This window comes from Elephantulus edwardii, unplaced genomic scaffold, assembly GCF_000299155.1.
Source record: "Elephantulus edwardii isolate Elephantulus edwardi_28Jun2011 unplaced genomic scaffold, EleEdw1.0 scaffold00121, whole genome shotgun sequence".
Lineage (NCBI taxonomy): Eukaryota > Metazoa > Chordata > Mammalia > Macroscelidea > Macroscelididae > Elephantulus > Elephantulus edwardii.
In genome coordinates, this window is record NW_006399871.1 from 8,956,527 (window position 1) to 8,975,147 (window position 18,621).

Sequence of the window (18,621 nt, forward strand, 5' to 3'; positions counted from 1 at the left end):
GGCACATAACAACAACAACAACAACTGCAACCATGCTCAGGCTTGACTGGGTGCTGCCCAGGACGATCATGGTTTCACATCAAATACTGTATAGAATCCCAGAAGCTCTCCAACTGCAAGCTGTCAGCTCACCGCACCCCTCGTGGCTACAGCTGGACTAGATTTGTCTCAAGGGAGACTGGAGTGACACCGTTCTGTGGCTGCTCCCTCTGTCTTCGAATCTGTTCCTGTGATTACGTTGTTATTGTTGTTAGATGCCATCAAGCCAATTCCAAATCATAAGGAACATGTTGTATGCAGCAGAATGAAATATTGTCCTGCCCTGTATCTTCTTTAACACCCCTGTTGCCTGAGCCCACTGGGGAAGCCACTGTGTCAATATATCTCATTCCTCTTTTTCTGCTGCACCAAGCATGATGTCCTTTTCCAGGAACTGGTCCTTCCTGATAACATGTCCAAAGTGTGTGAGACAAAGTCTGGTCATCCTGGATTCGAAGGACAATTCTGATTATACTTCTGCCAAGACAGATTTGTTTGTTCTCCTGGCAGTGCATGGTCTACTTAATATTCTTTCAAAGACATCAATTCTTCTTTGGTTTTCCTTATTCCTTGTCCAGCTTTCACGTGGATGTGAGGTGATTGTAAATGCCATTGCAAGGTTCCCATTGGTCCTCAAAGTGACATCTTTGCTTTTTAACACTGTAAAGACGTCTTTGGCAGCCGATTTGCCCAGGGCGATGTGTTGTTTGATTTCTTGACTACTACTTCACGGGCATTGATTGTGGATCCAAGTAAAGTAACATCTTTGATAACGACAGTGTTTTTTGCTTGTCGTGATGTTGTCTATTGGTCCAGGTGCAAATATTTTTTTTCTTTTTGTCTGTTGAGACGTCTTCCACCCTGAAGGCTGAAGTCTTTGGCTTTCAACAGCAAGTGCTTCAAGTCCTCTTCACCTTGAACATGCCGAATTGTGTCATCACAGTTTACGGCTAAACATACACCAGTTTTGAATGTCTCGTTCTTCTTCATATAGTCCAGCTTCTTATTTACCCAGTGTACAGATAGACTAAGTCTGATGAAAAGATACAATCTGATGCACGTCTTTCCTAATTTTAAGCCATTAGCATCCCTTTGCGTGTTTGAATGACGCACTCTTGGTCTGTGTACAAGTTCCACAGGAGCACAGTTAGTGGTCTGGAGTTACCGGTTACCATTCTCTGCAATGTTACCCATTCTTTGTTATGAACCAACGCAGCTGAATGCCTTTGAATAATCAATAAAACATATGTAAACATCTTTCTGTTCTTTTCTGCTTTCAACCAAGATCTACCTGACGTCAGCAATGATATCCCACAATCCATGTTCTCTTTTATATCTGGTTGAATATCTATAAGCTCCCTGTAAATGTATTCAAGCAACTGATTTTGAATAATCGTCAGACATATTTACTTGCATTCGATATTTATGATGCTGGTTAGTAATTTCCATGTACATTTGGGTTATCTTTCTGTGGAATGGGCACTGTGTGAATCTCTTCCATTCGGCTGGTTCCTGATTACCTTGACCTTGAAGTGCTTCTAATATTGTATTTATTTGCTACCATGTCTCAATTGATATTCCATCAATTCTCTGAGTCACGTTTTTCACCAGTGCCTTCAAGTGAAGTTTGTACTTCAATATCACTGGCTCCTGATAAAATTCTGCCTCCTAAAAAAAAAAAAAATTCTGCCTCCTGAAATAGCTGACCAATTGTTTCAGGCACAGTGACTCTGTATTCTTTCCATGTTCTTTTGGTGTTTTGTGCAGTATTCAGTATTTTGCCTACAGAACTAAGTCAATGGCAGTAGTGTTATTTGAGGACTGTTCTACATTGACAGTTTATTTGTATCACAAGTACTCTAACCATCACTCGGTGAGCACTTAGATTGTTCTCTCCCTTTTGCTCAGAGTGTAACAATTGTACAGCAGCCCTTGTGACTTCTTTCCACGGCAGAAGCTGATGGAATCTTTTCTAGAGTAAATATACGGAAGAGGAACTTCTGGGTCTGAGAATACGCATTATGAATGCATAGGTCTGGAAAATTGTCCACTGACGGGGCCACACAGGACTGAGTGCTTCACTGCTCATCCTCTTGATGAAGCCTTGTTTAGTGTCCTCAGAACAGCAAACGTTTCATTAGTATTAGTGTTAGTGGCCCAGAGACCACTGGAGACCTGCTTTCCACTTGGGTGACAAATCCCTGGGATGCCCCGTGGCTTGATCTCCCCTTCTTCCTCTGTTCCTGTCCATCCTTTGGGCAAGGATCCAAAACGCAACTGCCTGTAGAAGTCAGGTGGGTGAAACCAATGAGTGAAATGAGTCAGAGAGTGAACGTGCCTGAGGGGATCTGGGCAGCGTGCGTCCCATTTAAAGGGGACACAGTACTACCCGATAACCACCCACAATCACCATTGGGATCTTGGGCCAACGTTCTCAAATTCAGTTTTCAGGAAGAATGGCTAGTCGAGAGTTTGATGTGAAACTTTTCATTTTTGTGATTTTAGCAACGAACTCAACTAAACCTGGCCAACCAGTTTGGGCGGATGCTGTCAGGCATTTTTGCACAGCTTGTCCTTAACTTGCTAGTGGATGGGATCTTTCTAAAGTACATGGTAGAGTCACCGCTTGATAATGTTTAAGCAGCATTTAGGGAAGGCTCAGGGATTTCAGCGGCCCACACTGAATGCTTTTTTTTCTTTGGTTTCTCTAACACCCTGTTTGACTTCTGTTAATTATGACCCTCCTTCCTTCTTTTACACAAGGGCAGCTGATCAGCTCGGCTGCTTGGCACGCAATATTTGCTGAGTGATTGTAAAGTTTGGAATCCAGGGACATCTTTTCTCCAGCAATTCTGTCCATTTGTATCACTCTCCTCCTGGAGTGAAATTAAAGCTATTTGTCAGCAGGCTTTTAAGCAGATGGAGAGCAAAGCTTCACGGGGCCTACACTTCTCTTTGTACCTACTGGGAGGAGCTTGCATTTTTCCGTTTGAAAGGCTTTATTTACCAGGTATCTCTGCTCTCCCTCTCTGGCGCTGTCTCTTGCTTCTATCTGGGTATTGGGTTACAGTCAGGAAGGTGAAGTAACTTTTGACTCATATGTATTCTTAACATTTCCTACGGAATTCTGGGAGTGTAACCAGAGCTGTTGTGGGCTTGGGGTATCCAGCTGGGTGGGGTCTGGGGGAGTGGTGGTAGAGTGTGATCAGGGACAAACAAGCAAGGGTGGTGGTTGTCTTACTGTAGGGTAGGTGAATGGCCCGCACACACCCTGATCTTTTAATTTCCCCCCTTCAATATCCAAAGCACTTTATATTGCAGAGCTGGGAGAGCAGAGAGATTTCTCTGAAAACTGCCTCCCCACAATCATCATTTTGACTCACCCAGCCACCATGCACATGTAAAGGGTGAAGAGCTATCACACAATGACCTGCAAACGTCTCTTGAACAGATGAACTTGTTTTTAAGGGCGCTCTCTATGAACTTTGATATATGTCAATCGTCGTAGAGGGGCTTCAGGCCTTTTGTTCATAGGGTTGCTGTGAGTCATGCTCGACTTGAAGGCAATCAACAACAACACTGTATATTGCCATTGGTTGCCTTTGGGTCAATTCTAGATTTTCTTGTTTGTTATTTTTATGAAGGCAGATTGGTCTTTCTCTGTGCCCTTGTGGGTGAGTTCAAACTGCCGGTGTTTTGGTTAGCAGTTGAGTACAAACATTTGTACCAGTTAGAGACTTTTCAGTGAGCTCTGACAGCCAAGTGGTAAAGAGTTGCACTTCAACAGAAAAGGAGAGGAGGAATGATGTATGCTGCATTGAAACAGGTGAGAGAGAGAGAGAGAACTGTTTAAAAGTGATTCTGTCATTAGAGAATCCAGAGTGAAGGCTGCTTAGAGGAGTGGGCTTGGGGGCAGGGATTGCATAACAATGAAAGAGTTTTTCTTTCTTTTCAAGGAGAAGAATGAATTGGAGGGGAGAGGTTGGGTAGGGAGAAAAGTGCAACAATGAATGACTGGAAACCCTAAGTCTCTGTAAATTTTCATTAAAATTAATAAAAAAATTTGAAAGAAAAAGAGTTGCACTTCAACCCAAAGGCAGCTGGTTCAAATCCACCAGCTACCACATGGGAGAAAGATGGACAGTCTCTTCCCAGGCCTCTGAAAACCCACTGGAGGGTCAGGTATGAGTTGGTTGAGAGAGAGGTTCCCCCCCTCCCCCTCTCTCCTGGATGTCAATTAGTTAAGATGTGGTTAATGGTTAATGTACTCAGTCATTAATTGAAAGATTCAAAACTTGAGTCCACCCACTGGCTACTCAGAAGAAAGACTGGGCGCTCTACCTCTGAATGGCTGATTAGACACTGGACCCCTGATGGGGCTGGATTCTGACACATCGTGAGGCAGAAATGGACTCAGTGTAGCAGGATGATTTTGCTGGTGTTGCTGTTAGGAGTCACTGAGTCAGTAGCTCTTACTCATAGATAGCTACGCTCTATGTACAGCAGACTGATGAACTGCCCAGTCCTGCCCCAATCTCCCAGTCTGGACTGTATTTCTCTTTGGGACCATTATTGTGAAAGAGAAAAGAACAAGAAACTTTTCTTCTTGGCGATCCTGGTCTGCTCAGCTCCTGCACCAATTCTTCCTGAAAATTGCATCTGATGACACGGGGCCCTCGATCCCGAGGGTCATGGTGGGTGGTTGCTGGGCAGTACGTGGGCCCCTTTACATGGAGCATGAGCCTGTTCCCTCCATCCCATTCTCTCTGGCCCTCTTTCAATTGTAATGTCCCCTTAAAGAGGCTTCACACTTGGGGTTCCACAGGAGAAATGGGTATTCAATGCCTTAGTGTTTCTGTTGATCATTTTCCCACTTTTACAGGCAAAACTTGTTAACGGAAGTTAGACATTGCTCTGTCCATCCCATTCAGATCTTCTGTTACCACCTCTGGGTGTTCTTCCCTGGCTTTGGTGGCGTTCTGCTCCCAATACTGTCTGCTCTTCTTCAGAGGGCTGCCCTCCAGCTTCTGGGAGTGGTGGTGGTGGTGGTGGTGGGGTGGTGGTGGTGGTATTTGCTTTCAAGAAGCTGGGATTGCCTGGGAGTTTATATCACTCAAAGACGGTTAGTGACCAAAGGTTGAGTAGGGAAGGACTCTGAAAGCCCAGTGCCCTTGACTGAGGGAAGGACAACTACATGACATAACTTAGACTCCAGAACTTCCCTGTGGGATCAGAATTGAAGCTACCCTCTAAAAGATTCCTGAAGTTGCACCTTTGCTCAACTTCTCTTCTTTCCCCAGCATACTCTCTTCCCGTTCCAATCTCAACTGTCGTGCCTTGACTGAATTAACTGCTCCTGAATTCATCATCACAGGTTCTCCCGTGCCTTGACTATGTAGCCCACAGGCCTCTGTGCTTCCCCAGAGAGACCACCGCTAATCCTTGGTCAGTCTTCAGCCAGTCTCCTCGCAGGTGCAAACAGGCCCACCCACCTAGGGGCCTTTCGGGATCCAGGCAACTGTCTGCTTGGGCCGGCAGCCATCTTTCTCTCTGATGTGCTGGTTTATTTCGGGAAAGCACATGAACTAGCCAATGTTTGACTTATCAGGGACTTTGTTGCCTTGGAAACAAGGGGCCTGGAGACTGAGGAGCCAGGCAGGCCCAGACTGAGGAGAGCGGTGCCCGGGGAGCCTTCACTGAAGATGGGAGGAACAGCTTCCTTGGGGCTCCTGCCAGCTTTGAGCTCTCAGAGCCCCTCTTCCCCTTTCATGTGGCCACCACTCCCCTCTCCCTCAAAATCTGATGCTGATTAGAAGTTTGGAGATGTGCCTTTCAAGCCTTTGATTAATAGTTTCTTTTATGTATCCAAATGAAGCCCTGCACACTTTCCCCATCTCTGTTGCTCCAAAGAGCATGGCAGAAAATGACTTTCCCTTAAGGCACTGTTTCTGCATGACTTTTCCATGGTTCTTCTGACTGAACCAGGCAGTGAAGGGGGCAGGTATTCTCTGTGGCCTTACAGATCTTTCTTGACTGTCCCAGAAGACTGAGCTCGGGCCCCTTCAGTGCGTTCCCATAGACATCAGTTGCATCATTTAGTAAGCCATTTAGTTGCCTATTTATTCGTCTAACAGTTGACGAGGTTCAGCAAAACCCTCTAGCTCCAAAGAGCTTGAAGTCACCAAATAATAATATTTAAAAGCAAATCATGATGCCTTAATCAAGTAGCCAATTTGTTCTTTCTGGCCTTGCCCACTTGGCAACAAAGGAACAGCCTCAGGGGAACATGAGAATGCAATTTAGAGATGGAAGAAAATAGGTTACTCTTCATATTCAGAGAGTCTATGTTTTAAATTAAAAAAAAAAAAGTAAGTCAGGGTACAAGGTCTTGGAAGTACTTACAGGAACCCTGGAGGGAACTCGCTGTAAATCCAGAATCACTTGGTTCTCACCTCGTAACCCATCCACTCCAACCTTGGTCACTCTTCCACAGTGACCAAAGTGGAGGAGACTGGACCATGCCTGGCCCTGACATTCTGTTCTAACCGTCACCTCTGGGGTGCACTCCTGGGGTGACTGCTCTAATACTCCGCAGCTCTTTGACCTGTCTGGTTCTCACCCCTTTCGACTCGTTCTTCCCTGCCCATGGCACTTGCTGGACTTTGTCATCTTCAGAAATGCTTACAACTAACTCTCTATCTCCCTCTCTTGACTCAGCCTCTTGTCCAAGCTTTTTGTTCCTGAATCAGCTTTGTTGACTCAGCTTTGTCCAAACTTCTTGTTTCTGAATTTCATTGACATCTTCTATCTGACTTCACTGTTCTTTCATTTCCATGACAGCGATCCATTTTGGGGTTTAATAGGCTCTCTTGGTTTCTCTTCTCCCCTTATCTCAAAGGGTATCTCTTTGACCATCACCTTGAACTCCCTTTCTCCTCAACCTGTCACACTGTTCCACAAATGTCATCCCCTCTCTCCACTTCTGCCTAGACTGATGAGTGCTTTCTGGGGCAGTTATGCACCTTTCCTACTCATGCCCTCAATACCTCGCAGCTACACAATCGTGTGCCCGTTCCTTTTGCGCTTCTGTTGCACCGATTCTAAACGAACTAGCGAGCTTCAGATAAACTTTCCAAATCACAGCACAAAGGAGTTCCTAGCGTGAATTCTCCCATTTTCTACTCTGTTTGCTGTAAGTCCCACTGTACCTTCTTCTCCTCCTCCTTTTTGCCAATCTTAACTGCTAAAAATAGTTTATTTATTATGGTGGTGTTCACTTTTATATCTCCAATATGTGACAGGATATTTGGCATATAGGGGTGCTTGCTGCATGATGTTAACTGAATGAATCCTCCTCCTCCTCTTCCTCCTTCTTTCTTCTTCTCCTTCTCCTCCTCCTCTTTCTCTTCTTCCTTCTTACAAAACTAGTCCATTAATCTACATCCTGGACCCCTTTCCTTTCTGTCTCCTGTGCTATCACTGACTCCTTGGCATTCTGTCTTCAGTGTGAACATCCCATGATATTTTGTGCTCTTCTTGCTGCCAATAATAATACTAAAATGACTATTATTTATTGTTCAATTACCATGTTCCAGGCACTTTGTTAAATACCTCACATGCATGCTTTAGTTTCATCTTCACAATAATTGTACAAGAATAGTATCATCTCACTTTCTAGATTACATTTAAATACAGCTAAGTCTTCTTATGGCTTAGAGGTAAGGAATTGTGCTGCCAACCCAGTGGCACACGGTTCAAATTCACGAGATGCTCTCTTAAGAGGAAGATTGACAGTCTCCCGCTGTGTGCACACAGCCTCTGAAAACCCACTGGAGGGTCAGTTGAGGTTCCAACTCAAGAGTCCACAACAAGAAGTCTCCAGTTAAAATGCTTCCTACTTTCCATATTCTTCTCTTCCTAATGCCATATATATCCTTTGTTACACAAACACCACATTCCTGAAGTAACCTCTCCACCAACTGTCCTCATGCACTGAGTGTCCTTTGCTTGTCTCTCACTGGACTTGAGTCCTGCCTGGCTGAAAAGGCTGGTGCTGACGTCACCAGTGACCTCCGTGTGACTAATACAGTGACTGCTTTCAGGCCTTATCTTCCCGCTCTGGCTGCTGCAGCCGATGACACTGACGGCTGCTCCTACCCTGTGACTCCTTCTCCTTTCCAGCTTTCTGGCCTTGGCTATGTGTTTGCATTCCCCAGGGCTCTTCTGTTCTTGACTCTTTCTTGCAACCTGCCTTCTCTCAAGGGCTTCAATTTGACTGAAATGTCTCTCAGCGGCCCAGACTCTTCTCCTTCAATCCCAAGAGCCACGTGACCAATGCTTCATTTTCTACCCCAACAGCCCTTCCAGGAATGCACATCCCTGAAGGGCCCTGTCTGCTGTCTCCACCCAGAACCTGCTCCCTCCCGTGGATTTCTTACCTCAGGCAACAACACCGTTTTCCTGCCTAATGGTCTAAAGAAAAGATGTCATTGACTCCCCCTCCCCTTTTTGTTGTAAATATATCAAACCTACAACTTTTGTCAGTCCAGGGTTGTGACTTGTTGACAACTTTTACGGTTATTGGATGTGGTTCTTAATTTCTCTGGTTTTTCCATCCAGCCCTCTCCTCTGCCCTTTGTCTCCTGGCAACCACTCTTAAACTTTGTTCTCTCAAAATGTGTCTCTTCTTTTGATCATTTGTATATTTATAAGTGAGATCGTAGGATTTTTTTTTTTGCACTACTTAGTTTTACTAGATATTATCAAATTACCTTTACAAAGTATTTAAAATATATTTTGTATTGAGATTTTAATGAAAGATAATAGAGAATTTTAATTTCCATTCATTCATTGTTGCATATTTTCCTTCCTGTCTACCCCTCCACCCCAGTTCACTTTTCTCTTTGAAAAGAAAAAAAAATTATTTCATTGTTATACACTGCCCCCTTCCCTCCCTTCTCCCCCTGAGTCCACTATACAATGCAACTCTTATTCTGGACTCTTGTCATGCAAATAATACCTAATCATATATCCCTTTTAAACAGTTCTCTCCATCATCTGTTTCTTTTTTTTTTCTTCTTTTTTTTATGGAAAAGTAAAAGAAAGGATTCTTTCATTGTTTTACAAACCCTCCCCCAGGTCCCCTCCACCATGTAGCCCTCGCTCTAGACTCCTGTGATGACAGAAGTACCTAGTCATATATCTCTTTTAAACAGTTTTCTCCCTCCTCTGTTTCAGTGCAGTATACATTATTGAACCCATCTTACTGAGTCTCTCCCCAACCCCAAGGACAGTCCCATTCTACAACAGTGGCATCATGTAATATTTGTCCTTTTGTGACTGGGATATTTCACTCAGCATAATGTTCTCCAGAGTCAACCATTTTGAATAATATTGCATGAGTTCCTTGTTTTTTAATGCAGCATAGTATTCCATTGTGCGAATATACCACAGCTTCTCTAGCCATTCGTTTGTTGATGGGCACTTAGGTTGTTTCCAACTCCTTGCTATTGTGAACAAAGCTGCAATAAACATGGGTGTGCATATATCTGCTTGGATGTCAGATATGGTCTCTTCAGGGTATATTCCCAGTAGTGGAATTGCTGGGTCAAATGGTATCTCTATTTGCAACTTTTTGAGAAAGCGCCATACTGCTTTCCACAGGGGTTGCATCATTTTACACTCCCACCAACAGTGAATCAGGGTTCCAGTTTCTCCACAACCTCGCCAGCATTTGTTGCTTGATGTTCTGTTAAATTTTGCTATTTTGACTGGGGTGAGATGATATCTCATAGTTGTTTTAATTTGCATCTCTCTTAGGGCTAGGGATTTTGAGCATTTCTTCATGTGCTTGTTAGCCATCTGAATGTCGTCTTCGGTGAAGTGCCTGTTCATATCCTGTGACCATTTGTCTATTGGATTATTTACCCTTATCTTATTGTGGTGCTCAAGTATTTCATAAATTCTGGATATAAGTCCCTTATCTGATATGTTATTACCGAATACTTTTTCCCAGTCAGTGGCTTCCCTTTTTACCCTATTGGAGAAGTTTTTGGATGTGCATAGGGATTTGAGTCTTAGAAGATCCCATTCATCTATGTTATCTTCTCCTGGTTGTAGGTAGGATTTTTATAATCTTATGATTGGCTTATTTCACTCAGTAGAATGCCTTAAAGCTCCGTGTAGACATGTATATGTGTGTACATGTCTGTGTATATGTGTATGTGTCTATACTTGTATATGTGTATACGTCTTATGTGTACATGTGTATACGTCTATATATGTATCAAAACTTTCTTTTCTTCTTACTAGATGAGTAGTAGTCCATTGTAGTATGTGTGGACTCTATTTTGCTTACTCATTATCTGTTGAGGGGCATCTAGGTTTTTGTCATCAACATTTTTTACCCTTCCTTTTTCCTTACATCTTACATAAAACTGGCCACCATATAATACTCTTTGCTTTTGCCCCGGCTTGCCCCATGTCTCTTTTCCTTTTTTTCTCTTACTTTGAGTCTATCCCTGTTTGGACAATCATGTTCTGAATGCTTGATTACACTGCCCTCTTGAATGCTTTCCTTGTCTTTCAATTAATGCCATTTTGATAGTGTCTAAAAGAGTGGCTATGCTCTGCTTCCATTCCCCTTAACACTCTCATTGATGTTGAGTTGTAACTGGCTCATAGCTGACCCTGCATTGCTTTTATGAGGCTGTAAATCACAAGGAACCCATCTTTCCTGATTGCCTTTAAGTTACCAGCACTCCTCCCTCTGGACTCCGCCCAAAGAGGCCCCTCAGTGCTCCCACTCCCTCAGTGCTCCCACTCCCTCAGTGGCTCCCACTCCCTCAGTGCTCCCACTCCCTCAGTGCTCCCACTCCCTCAGTGCTCCCTAGTTCTCTTGAGACAAACACTGGCTACTATGGATGAAAAGACCACTCATGAATTGGGTGCTGACAATTTTCTTTTTTTGTTTATTTTCACACCTCCACCCCTACCTGCTACTCACTGAACTATGTGTCTTCCTGGGAATCACCCAAGCTTTTCCACACCTCTGAATTTTTACTCCTGTCCTGTCTTTCCTCCCCCTCGTCCTACTGCCCCTTCTTTTGGGATACTTCATCTCTGAAGTTACCTTATCGTATTACAATTGACTTTCAGTATTTGTGGTAGTGGTGTCTGTAAAGCCACCGTGGATGCCAGATTAGAGAATACCAAACCATTGCTTTAAGGGAAGAACAATATTAGGTTTCCATGAGCCTCTGGTCACAATACTTTCATCAACCTGTCAGTGCACAATTTTATTTTATGTGCTTAAAGATACCGTATTTAGTATATGTATAGTTCATTCATTAATCTGAAACTCTTGGCCAACTCATGCCAGAGTGAAGCTTATGTAACATATTTATTTCTTTTTTTCCATAAGACACATCACAGCCTTGCTGTGTTGAGCAAAACTAGACAACCCTTCAGCACTACCCTTAAGGACTATTTCTATAAAATGACAAATCAAAGGCACCAACAAAAGGGCACTAAGCAGACCATGAAAAGAACACTTACTTATCGTTTAAGAGCAGAAGATCGCTCGGCTGGCAGTGTGTGTGGAGAGTCAAGTGTTTGCTCCTCTTCACTTGTGTACAAATAACTACGAAAGAGCCTTGAGTATTGATTTAGGGATTGCAAAGAAGCTGTAGCAAGAAAGCGAATTTTCAAATACAGGCTCTGTGAGGAATGAAGGTTGGCTTTACTAAAGCTGAAGTCAAGGTGGGACCATGATAAACAGCTCTGATGACGTCATGTGCAGACAGTTGTTCTGCTGACTCAACGGCTGAGACTCTGGTGGTTTGAATTCACCAGCAGCTCCGAGGGAGAAAGATGGGCAATCTCCTCGTGTGAGGTTTACAGCCTCCAAAAACTAATAGAGGGTTTGCTATAGGTGGTTCCAACTTGAAAGCAATATCTCTCTCTCTCTTTCTCTCTCTCTCTCTGTCTCTCTCTCTCTCTGTCTTTCTGTCTCTGTCTGTCTCTCTTTCTCTCTCTCTCTCCCCCCTTTATCTCTCTTCTCTCTCTTTCTTTCTCTCTCCTTTCTCTCTCTGTGTCTCTCTCTCTCCTCTCTGTGTGTGTGTGTCTCTCTCTCTCCTTTTCTCTCTCTCTCTCTCTCTCGCTCTCTCCTTCTCTTTCTGTTTCTCTCTGTGTGAGCACACATGCTCATATGCTAGATCATGTTGTATATGTTGTGTACCATTGAGTCAGAACTGACCGTAGCTGACCCTCCAGCAGGTTTTCAGCAGATAAACACATGGGAGGAGATTGCTCATCTTCTTGTGAAGCAGCTGGTGGATTTGAACCACATGCTTTTGGGATTGAAGTGCAGTGTCTTGCCATTAGGCCACGAGGATTTTGCTTTTTTAAATTTTTTATAATACCAATACTACTTAAGGTTAGACTGGAAAGGTCATACATTTTCATTTTTCCTTTCAGACTAATCACTTAGATACATAAAAGATCAAATCATTGGGTCAGAGTCAGGTCATTTCATTCCAGGGCTCTGGAATCCACAGCACGTAGAACAAACCTCTGAGAGCCACAAGCTTTTCCCGAGAAAATGAGCAGGATGGCAAATTATAGGGTGGAATGTGTTCTTTAGTCTCAGTTGAGAATCTGTGGCCTGGAAATGGCCTGTGAGGCATTTTGTGAGGATGCTGCCACCATGTGAACACGCCCGGGCAAACTTGCTTGAGGATGAAAGATGCCGTCTCCGTCACTCCTGTCACTCCGTTGATAGAAAGCAGATTCCCCAAAGCAGAGCCACCGGGCTGACTTGCTGCCTGTAGTTTCTTGAGGACGCATAACTGAGCCCAAAGAACCACCCAACTGACCCTAAGCTATACTATCTACCCTCAGAATGGCGAGCTAGAGAAACGATCGTTCTTTTAAGCCGTCACATTTTTGGGATCATTTACTTGACTCAAAAACAGACTAGTGAGAAGGGTGCAACAATGAATGAATGGAATTCCAAAATCTCTGTAGATGTTCATTGAAATGAAAAATAAACAACCTAAATTTAAAAAAAACAAAACAAAAAAAAAAAACAGACTACTGGTCTCTCTCTTCCTCAACTTCATGCCATCATTCAGTAGGCAACGAGAAGTGGTAGAGAAAAATGTAAAGCCACGGGAAGTGGAGTAGACCACCCAGGTACATAATGAAAGAACGCGTGGAGGAGTGAACTGGTATAACCAGTGAATTCAGAGCTGAGTAGAGCGGTCAGGCAGCTGTTGGAATGCCGGTAGCTGTTGTAGGTAGGTACCAATGAGGTGAGTATGACTCATAATGACCCTGTGAACAACAGACCTGAACCCTGTCCTCCCCTGTGCCGTCCTCACCATCTCTGACATATTTGATCCCATTGCTGCAGTCACCATGTCAGTTTGTCTCATGTGAGGTCTTTCTCTCTTTCACTAACCTTCCATCTTTCCAAGCATGATGTCCTTTTCCAAGTAACAGCGTCTTCTAACCACCTGTCCAAAGTGTGAGGGGTGAGCTTTGTCATTTTTGCCTCTAAGGAGCACTCTGGCGTCACTTTTTCTAAGACATATCTGTTTGGTATTTTTAAAATTTTTTGGGGGCTGGGTTAATTTATTTTTTTTAATTATTTTTTGTGTGTGTACCATCAAATCAGATCCAACTGGTACTGGAGATTGCTTCTCCTTCTCCAGCAGAACATCTGGTGGATTTGAACTAAGACATTATCTGTTTTTTCTTTTGGAAATCCATGGGATACTCGTTTATCTTCTCTGGAACCCCAAATCTACCTTATTTTCACTTAGGACAAATCCAGCAGTCTCTATAAGTTGTACTGTAGGGGGAAACGGCAAACGGTTTTGTTCTTCAAACAGAAGGAATGTAACATTTTACAAGACAGCTGCAGAGGCTGACCTCAGGAGTGCTTAACTCGTGGCATTTTAGGGGCCAAGTGGGAACCATGGCAAAAAAAACAAAAGTGTTTTTGGAGAGAGCTTGTTCAGAGATGCCAGTGTCTTCCAGTTCTGAAGGACAGGACACGAAAGTAGTCATTTTCTCTGGCCCAGGCAGGTTAAATGTACACAGAGGTTTGCTGGTCTGGAAGACTCCATGACATGGGGAGTCTGTGCAGTTTAGATCTGGAAGGGGTTTTAAAGGGGACTCTGTGGAATATCTCCGTCCTGTACTTGGGTGCCTCATTTTACTGAAGTGGTTATTATTTTGGTGAGCCCTGGTGGTCTAGTGGGTAAGGAGTCATGCTGTCAACTGAAGGACGGGTGGTTCGAATCTACTAACTGCTCCACAGTAGAAAGATGGGCCATCTCCTCCCACACAATCTACAACCTCTGAAAATCCACTATGAATTTTCAACTGTTAATAGGAGGGTCGAAGATGAATCAGTTCTGACTGCAATTCACATAATATCATCAACAGCAAGAAGAAGTTAATTTTATTTATATACATGTAATATACATAATTCTGTGTATATATATAAATATGTATATATAAATAATATGTTCTATATTATTTATATACACACAAGTGTATGTAACAATTGGCAGTGTGTGTGAGCCTGGGAAGAAATCCCTGGCAGTCCACTTCCCACAGGTCATAGCCGCGAAACCCTATGAGATCTGGTTCCACTTGGTGACAAATGGGGTTGCGCTGAATTGGAATCTACTTGAAGGCAACTGCTTTGGTTTGGTTTAATCACTATGTGGATTTAGCTTTCACTGTGTTGAAATTCTATATAGGCACCATATGCCCAGAGAATAAGAATATCATTGACAGTGGAGAACAGTGCTGTAGCATGGGAAACCTTTGAATTGCTCCACTTGACCTTCATGTTGACTGTCTCCTCATTCCCTGGTTTAGCTTCTTGCTTTGTGACACCTGTCATAGCCAAGTGGCTGTGGTCCCCTTCCCTCTGACTTTAGGGGGTCTCTATCCAAACCCAGAGGCACGCGCCTCTTCACTACGGAGTCCTTGGGGCTCACACCAGGTGCACCCTCCCCTCTTCTGGTTGCTCCGCATTTCCCCCTCCACTTGCCCTTTGCTCCTCCTTCTCACACTCATAATTTGAAGCCACGTACATGTTTCTGTAAGTTATTGTCAGTTTGTTCTTGTAATTGGACAAGTCAGAGGTAAATCCATAAGTAAATAAACGTAGTCCTTTCTGAAAAGACAGGAGGAGTTTGATGTATAGATTGTTTATATGGTGGCAGCAGCAAAACCTCCTTTATGCATTCAGTATTCTGTGTTACAACAACTGACCAGGTCACCTTGTACTGTCACAGAGACTAAGCTGACATTTTAATAACGTTTTAGTATTAACTGCATTATTCAGAAATCACACAGTAAAGGACTGCAAGCCATAAAGTGGCTGCCCAAAGACCTTATCACACACTCTCACTGTAAAGACATTTCCCACCTCTGTGTATGCGTCTAGGGAGGTGGAGTAAGATATAGGAAGTCCCTCTCAGGATTCACATTCACCACACAACATATTAAAAATCAGCACCATCCAACCTTCAGCTTTTGACTCTGTCCCCGTGTTGACTTTCACGGAGAGATGGAACACCATGGTGGGTGGTTGTATCTGCAGAAGACAAGTCTTCTTATCAACAGCAAACACAGTGGGGATTTAAACAAAGATCCTTCCGGTTATACAACCCACTTGTTTTAGGTCTTGAGACACTTGAGAATGAGAATGGTGATTGAGGTCACCGTGTCCTCTGGCTGACAACAAACAAAACAAAATCCACACTTGCATCATCTGAGAAGTGAGAAGACACTTTTTAAAAAATTAACTTTAATGAAAGTTTACAGAGACTTAGGGTTTCCAGTCATTCATTGTTGCACTTTTCTCACCGCCTACTCCCTCTCCCCATTCACTCTTCTCCTTGAAAAGTAAAAGAAGAACTCTTTCATTGTTATGCAATCCCTCACCCGAAGTCCACTCCACTATGCAGCCTTCATTCTAGACTTCTGTCATGACAATAATACCCAATTATATATCACTTTTAAACAGTTCTCTCCCTCATCTGTTTCAATGCCATATACATCATTCCTCCCTTCCTTCTCTGTCTTCCTTCAACCCCAATATCGGTCCCGTTTTACAACAGTGACCCTATGCAATATTTGACCTTTTGTGACTGAGATATTTCACTCAGCATATTCTCCAGGGTCACCCATTTTGCATAGTATTTCATGAGTTCCTTGTTTTTCACTGTAGCATAGTTAGTATTCCATTGTGTGAATATAGCAGCTAAGCAGTTTCTACATGTTCCTCTCACAGAACAATTAATTGAAGATGCAAGTGCTCACAGACTCTGGGACAACATCATAAGGATGTATATGTTTCGGAGGAAGATCGTGAAGGCAAGATGCTAGGTTGTCTTTGGCTTCTGGGAGACAACCTCATTACCCTCATGTATCCTTTTCAGATTGTTCTGAGGTGACAGATAAGGGTGAAGGGGTCCAGAAGGGAAACATTTTGAGAAATTATACTTACCTATTATGTAGAGTCCTTGGGCCGCCAAACTGTATTCTAGGGAAATTAATGAAAGGAACAGCAAAAATCTCTGCTGGAATGTGATGAGCTAATTCAAGAGGTCAACGGAAGTGAGTAAGCAGAGACATCTGTGCTACAGTGGATAGTGAGTCCCCACTGTTGCCGCCATTCTGATTTTTCAATTTATTTTTAACTTTCTACCTGATACTACCTGATGCTACCAAGCCAAAGGTCATATAGCCCTGGTCTGTCCACTTGTGGTACAGAGGTGACTTGTGGTTGCTGTGAAGCTGAACACTGTGACACTGATGTGTCAGATGCGAGAATGGTTACCCATGGTGGACAGTGTTTGGTGGTGCTCTCCGATTAAAACATGCTTGGAAGCAGGAGTGGCATCCACTTCCATAATTAGCTTGCCTCCAGAAACCCTATGAACCTGGAGAGAGGATGAAAGTCACGCAAGTGTTGAGTGAGGACTTTTGTTCATAGAGTTGCTATAAGTTGCCTATGACTCGAAGGCACTTAAAAACAACCTGATTCTTCAAAAGTGAAGCACATTGTCAGTCTCATTTGAAAGACAGTATTTCAAAGCAGGCATAGTTGTTGTTAGGTGCCGTCAAGTTGATTCTGACTCCTGCATCTGACTAGGAGCACAGCAGACGGAACCCTCATCTGATCTTTTGTTGAGGTCCCTTGTGTCAGCCATCTCTTTGTGGATCTGCCTCTCTTTCTCAATCTCAATCTTTCCAAGTGTGGTGTTCGAAATTTTCCGGGGGACTGGAACCTCCTGACAGCATACTCAAAGCATCTGAGTCACAGTCTCACCATCCTTGCCTCTAAGGAGCACTTTGACTGCACTTTGTCTAACACAGACTTGTTATTTTGACAGCTTTCACCGACACCACAATTCAGCAGCATCAGTTCTTCAACCTTCAGTTTTCATTGCCCAACTTTCACAGGCAACTGGAAATACCATGGTGTGGGTCAAGTGCACCTTAGTTCTTAAACTAACATCCTCGCCTCTTGAACACTTTAAAGAGATTCTTGATGGCAGGTTTGCTCAATGAGATATGTCTTCATTTCTTGCCTGCTGCTTCCATGATATTGATTGCAGAATCAAGCAAAATGAAATCCTTGACAACTCCAGTCTTCTCTCTCTCTCTCTTTTTCTCACTCTCGCTCTCTCTTACTCTCTCTCACTCTCTCGCGCTTCTTGCTCTCTTCTCTCTTGCTTTCTCCTCTCTTGCTCTTCTCTCTCCCCTCCTCTCCCCTCCCCTCCCTTACCCTCCTCTCCTCTTACTTCTCGCCTCTCCCTTTCCCCCTCTCCCCTCTCCCCTCTTCCTTCTCTCCTCCTCCTCCTCCTCCTTCTTCTTCTTCTTCTTCTTCCCTCTCCCTCTCCCTCTTCCTCTCCCTCTCCGTCTCATCTAATTTTGAAGATTTACATTCTCTTTACATTAAGGGAGCTCTGATAGCCTCTTGGTAAGAAGCTGCACGGCAATCCCAAAGATATGAGGTTCAAATCCACCAGCTGCTCAGCAGGAGAGGGATAGGCAATCTCCTTCCGGTACAATTAACTGCCTCTGAAAACCCACTAGAGGGTCAGTTACGTGTCTGTTCTGACTCAATGGTACTCAACAGCAGCTCTATAGTGTTGGTTAAAATCTTTGATCTTGACCAGTAAGTGTTTCAAGTCCTCCTCAGTTTCTGCAGCAAGATTGTGTCATTTGCATACCATAGGTTTCTGATGAGTCTTTCTCCAATCTTAGTGCTACATTCTTATTCAGTTTCTCAAATTATTTGCTCAGCATACAAATTGAATACAATATGATGAAATGATAGAAACTGATACAACCTTTTCTAATTTTAAGCCATATAGTAGCCCCTTGTTCTGTTTGAAATATTGATTCTTGGTCCATGTGCAGACTTTGCATGAGTACAATGAAGAATCCCGGATTACCCATCCTTCTCAATGTTATCCATAATTTGTTATCACCCACATAGTCAAATGCCTTTGCATAGTCAATAAAACACAAGCAAACATCTTTTTG